Source organism: Salvelinus sp. IW2-2015, linkage group LG4q.1:29 (genome assembly GCF_002910315.2).
Source record: "Salvelinus sp. IW2-2015 linkage group LG4q.1:29, ASM291031v2, whole genome shotgun sequence".
Taxonomy (NCBI): domain Eukaryota; kingdom Metazoa; phylum Chordata; class Actinopteri; order Salmoniformes; family Salmonidae; genus Salvelinus; species Salvelinus sp. IW2-2015.
The window spans coordinates 62,022,073-62,028,072 of record NC_036842.1 but is presented as its reverse complement, the minus strand read 5'-3'; positions in this window follow the sequence as shown (position 1 = coordinate 62,028,072).

Here is a 6,000-nt window from a genome sequence, read left to right as displayed (position 1 = left end):
TTGAAGACACCCTGACCAATTTGAATGGAAGCAAATGGTTCAGCATGTTGGATCAAATAAGTGGATATTATCAAAMTCCGATGACTGAAGGTGTCAAAGAGAAGAATGATTTCATACACTGAGTATACCAATCATTAGGAACACCTTCCTAATATTGAGTTCAAAATATAATTATATTTTAGTGATATTGAATTGTATTTGGTTGTCAAATCAACCAAATATCAACATTTGAAGGAGATGTATCTTCTGATGAGATAGTTCCATCTGTACCACTGACTTACTGTATGTTAGATTCAAGTCTCCATCTCAACCAAAAATCTAAMTTAAAGAATAGGACTAAATCAAATCAAACTTTTAAAGTGCATTTTAAATTTGATTTGATTTAGTCCTCTTATTTCATTTTTGTTTGAGATGGAGACGTGAATCCAACATATCAATTATTAATTTGTAGACAAACTCGCATGAAAGCCAGAGTCAGTGGCACAGAGGGAACTATCAAAGCAGAAGATACATTTGTTTGCCTTGACAACCAAATACAATATCACTTTAAGTGCAATAAATAGCCTATTAAAAATGATATGTTGGATTCCACCTCAACCAAAAAGAACAGTTAAAGAATGGGAGTAGGCCAGTTGCTCAAATGGAAATACCCAAGCAGTAGACACATCTCCTTTAAATGTTGATATTTGGTTGTGTTGTCAACCAAACACAATTCAATATTACATTTTGGAATACAATAAATATCCTAAAGTTAAGGCTATCATACAAACTAATCGAACAATCAAGCTTAAAATGAGTAACACATCCATGTCCACATTTTGAGGTTACTGTAACTATACCTTTCTTCTTATGTAATCATATAAAGTGTGCATGTCAAGACAGAGAAGATGAAGAAATGTCAGAACCTTTCAGTTTGGACTCGGACATTGCTTGGAATGGAATGACTGTAGAACCTGAGGCAAGATCAGGAGATTAAAATGAAAGTCCAGTGAAGAAAGACATGAAGCTGAAAAAGCAACAGAAACAAATAAAGCTGAGGAAGTAAATGGAACAAACGGAGATGAAACAAATGAGGRTGAGGAATCTGACCCAGTTAAAGACAACCCAGAAGAAAGGGAGAAAGCAGAAATAGAGATAAGAATATCTCAAAGTACAAAGAAAGCTCCTACACTACTAACCTATGACACACCTATAGTTCCTAGTGTGGTGTATGCTCCTATACATGTAGTGAGATACCCTTGATAAAGATTAACAATAATGACTGTATAAAAATAAATAATTCAAYTACTGAGCTACGTATATTGTATGCTTTAAAAAAAATTGGGAAATGGTTATTTTATACCAATACAACTGCTCAGAGAAATACACTTTGTTCAACAAGTATTACATTTTTTCATAAAAAAGTAGGGGTCTAAATGATTGACTTCCCTAAAGATTCTTATGTAGAAAGTAGTCAAAAGTTTAGTATTTAGTCCCATATTCCTAGCAGCATCAAGCTAGTGACTCTACAAAATTGTTGGATGCATTTGCAGTTTGTTTTGGTCGTATTTCAGATTATTTTGTGGCAATAGAAATMATTGGTAAATAATGTATTGTGTCCTTTTGGAATCACTTTTAGTGTAAATAAGAATATAGTATGTCTCTAAACACTTCTATATTAATGAGGATGCTACCATGATTACGGATAATCCTGAATGAATCCTGAATAATGATGAGTAAGACAGTTACAGAGGGTCAAAGATCATACCTCCAAGACATGCTAACCTCTCACCATTACCACTAACGGCAGAGGTTAGCATGTCTTGGGGGTATGATCTTTGACCCTCTGTAACTTTCTTACTCATCATTATTCAGGATTAATTCAGGATTAGAGACTAATATTTATTTAGTACACTATAGCCTACTTTAGTAAACTATAGCCTAACCTAATCATATTTAAGTTATTTTACCTTAACTGTCACATGATTCTCTGCCCATGCATAGGCATCATACTCTATTTCATTGATACCACACATATACTGTAGATAGGCTGGTTGTTTAGCCACTWAACTGATGCATGCCCAACTATGGGGAAAAACAGACGGGGTTGGCTTAGATTGTTGACAACATGTAAACAATATTTCAGATCCAATGTTTATTGAAAACACAGTTGCACAATGAGCACGTGTTCTCATTCAAATACATGGTTACAGTTGTTAGTTAGCTAGCAATTTTTTTTGCCATATCAGTATAGACCTGACATCAGTCAAAACACCTAAAAACAAGACATGGTATAAAGAACAAGATAAAACTAGCTGAAACAAGCCACCTATGATTCCCCACTTGGCAGCTTCTTGTCATTGTTGCTAGCTATCTGACCATCCAGAATCACAACAACACACGAACTTCTGCCCCATTGAATCGGGCACATCGTTGTCGTGACGATGTCAGCTAACTCATCTATAGGCGCACTGGATCTTGCACGRCCAACTAGGAGATGAGAAGTAGGCTACTGGACTTGAAGCAGTGAATGCTGAGTGTGTGAATAATGCGACGAAGAGGGGATTTTAATARAATAGATAGGCTAATGCATACAAAGGAGATTATCTGTGCGACAAAACAAATATTTTCATCCAAAAGTTGTCTGTCTGACATCCCGCTCCCCCCGCAGCATGAAAAATGCAGACCGCGCTGCAATGATTTCTGTTGGGACCTGCCCTCTACTTCAAAGGAGTTTGCTGGTACCATGAATAACATTGTGTTTCGTAAAAATAAAAAACATTTTGCTGAAACATTCGTCATACCTTGAGCTCCAATTCAAGTTTGCTAGATTGAACAGTGTGAATGAGTTGTATAAGAGGGGGGGGATCTTTACTTCTGTACAGTGTGATTGATTGTCTTGTGTAGCTGTTCATTTTTATATGTAATACATCCAAATCAAATTCTATTAAGTGTGTGGTTTTATTTTATTTAGTCATTCTGCATTTATTCTTGTTGCATGGGAGAACATTCTGAAAACAGGAATCTAAGCTTTAAATATCTATTAGTAATATCCATAGCCTCTCGTTTCTCCCCTAGCAAGTCATTATCAAACAAGTTAATTTACTGAGATGTCCTTTTCACAATTGTTCCCATGCTGATCTAAACAGGTCTGGTGAGAGGATTACACAGGAATGACAGCTTCTTTTATCATAGGGAATTAGGGAAAACGATGGATACAAAAATGACAATATTTGAGGCTGACATGAACATTGCGATTCAAACCAACATTTGCAGGCAAAACCTTTGCAGTSGTTTTAGTGAAGGTAGTTGATGCAAACTAGCCCCTTGTGAAATGTACTCATTAGGTATAACCTCTATGATCTCCATCTTGCTAGATAATATTTTGTGTTTGGTGGATGTTTACGCTAGGGCAACACGCGAATAAGGTAGTGGCATGATTTTCCCAATTCCACCCTTCCTCTATGCCAAACAGTCATAATTGCATACAGACGTGTAAGACTGAACATTGGTACATTGTGGGAGGAAACCCATCTGTAGAGAGACTGTAGACTGGTGTGTTGTTTTGCAGACCGGGTTGGCTTAGAATCATATGATTATTGACAACATGTCAACTATATTTAGTCTCCAAATGTTTATTGAAAACAAATAAATTTGCACAATAAGCACTTGCTGTCTCTCAAATACATAATTACTGTTCTTAGTTAGCTAGCGAATTTAAGCCATATTATCATAGGTGTGTTATAAACTAAAACACCTCCAAACAAGACATGGTATCAACAACAACTAGCTGAAACAAACCACCTACAATTTCCCACATGGCAGCTTCTTGCCATTGTTACTAGCCATCTGACCATTCAGAATCATAACACTGAATTCTACTTCAGAATCATAACACTGCGTTCTACTTCAGAATCATAACACTGCATTTTACCCCTGTGATGCGCACGCATCATTTTCCAGACTTTGTCAGGCAACCGTCTATGTAACTTATAACTCAATAACCTGAATCTGTACCTGAACTTTGCCCTCAGGTCCATTTCTCTAATTACAGTTGTGCACTTGAATGAGAACAGAACACAAGGATATTGCTTTCAGTATTGACTTGCCACAGAGCTCCTTGTGCTTTCATTTGATCTCCATAAATACAGTATATCATCTAGTGTTCATTACCATGGAGATTTTACTGAAGTGACTGTTTGTCATTCCCKATTGTTAGCCATGAGAAGATGGCCCTGATGAGGTCTGTGGCAATTGTTAATAAACTGTGGGTGGAAAAWTTGGATTAAGGGAGATGTTAAGGACCTTGTTTATAACATCAGGGACTCCACTCCAAAATAATTCCAGCATCCAAACAGTGCACTRGCGCCATTTGATGAATGGAAAGAGACGTCTGTTACAAAAACACCAAAAAGTGCAATGACATTCAGCGATTGTCATTGGGTCTAAACTCTTGTAGCTTGAATTAATTGATGCGTCTTGCTGACAAAAMGACCTTTTTGTCACGTTGTATAATGATCGGAGACAGGCTCAGGAATACGAAAATATATATTTTTATTTCTCTACCCAAACTAGCGTACGTCATGAATATGACGGGGACGAACCCCAAACCAAACACGCATATATATATATATATATAAAAACACAGGGCTGTAACCCAAACAAAGAGTGAGGTGTAATCCTCTAATAAATACACGGGATGAGACCCGTAATAACAAGTGCACACTAACACGCAAGCCGATACAACAGAGCACAGGTACTCACAAGACTAACGGATATGGAACAATAATCAACAAGGACAATGGGGAACAGAGGGCACATATATAGACATACTAATCAGGGGGAATGGCAACCAGGTGTGCGTAATGAGACAAGACAGTCCGGGGTTGGTGGTAATGATCCAGTTCAGTGACGCCTAGAAGGCCGGTGACGTAGACCTCCGGAGCTGGTGAACAGAATGAGTAGCAGTACCAGGGGAATCCGTGACTCTTTTTGTAGAAAGAAAAGTTGGGACACCTGAAAAGACGCTGAGATACAGGACTTATTCATTTTTTAACCATGACACAGTGGTGGGGGTGTTCGTTTAATTTGGAATAATCTTTTATTGTAATATTTACCAATGTAGCAGTACAAATTACATTTTAAACAACTAGGAAAATGGTTATATTAGCATTATTTAGAGACCCTTCCAAAGTTTGACTTTGCTGCATTTAGGACTCATGCCTTATTCAGAGGGTCTGTGACCCCCCTGGGCCCCCAGTAATTCCTACTCTGGCTAAGGGGCTCTCTTGATGCTGTTATTTATATGTCTCAATAAAGAGAAAATCACTTCACATGGGTACAAATACACAAATACACACATTCACACTTCAGTATGTGTATTAGAGTATCTCCTAATTATCTCTTTGTCACTTCAAAACCACTATGCACACATGCACGCACACACAAATCTGCTACTCCTACACATATCCATTGAACCACACTGAAAATAATATTTCAGTGTGGTTCAGAGGGTTTCTATTTGAAAGGTCAGTGTAGGCTAGTTTATGTTGGACAACCAAATTCAATAATCTATACCTCTTTAGAATCCACAGGTTTTAGCAATAAATTAGTATAGTGCAAAAATATGAAAACCTTGACCATGAGTGTTTAATAAAAGTCAATCAAACAGTTATACTAAACATACTTGACATATTTCTSAGCATCACCAAGACCTATGATACCTACTAACGGTCTAGTTACTTATAAGACAGAAACAAACTTAGGGAGGTTGGTCGGGGAGGATGGATGACAACTGTAGCATTTTAGCTAACCCTTCCCGTAACCCTTATTCTATTATTGACCTAACCTGCTACGTACATTCACCTAACCGTTGTCGTTTTAGTTCTCCTAACCTTTCACATAAATTATCCTAACCTTTGTCGTTAGTTCCCCAAACCGCCAACGTAAATTCTCCCCGTAATTCTTCTTTGTTGTTACGCTGCAACAAGCAACCTGGTCTCAGAGAAAGACATATAATAC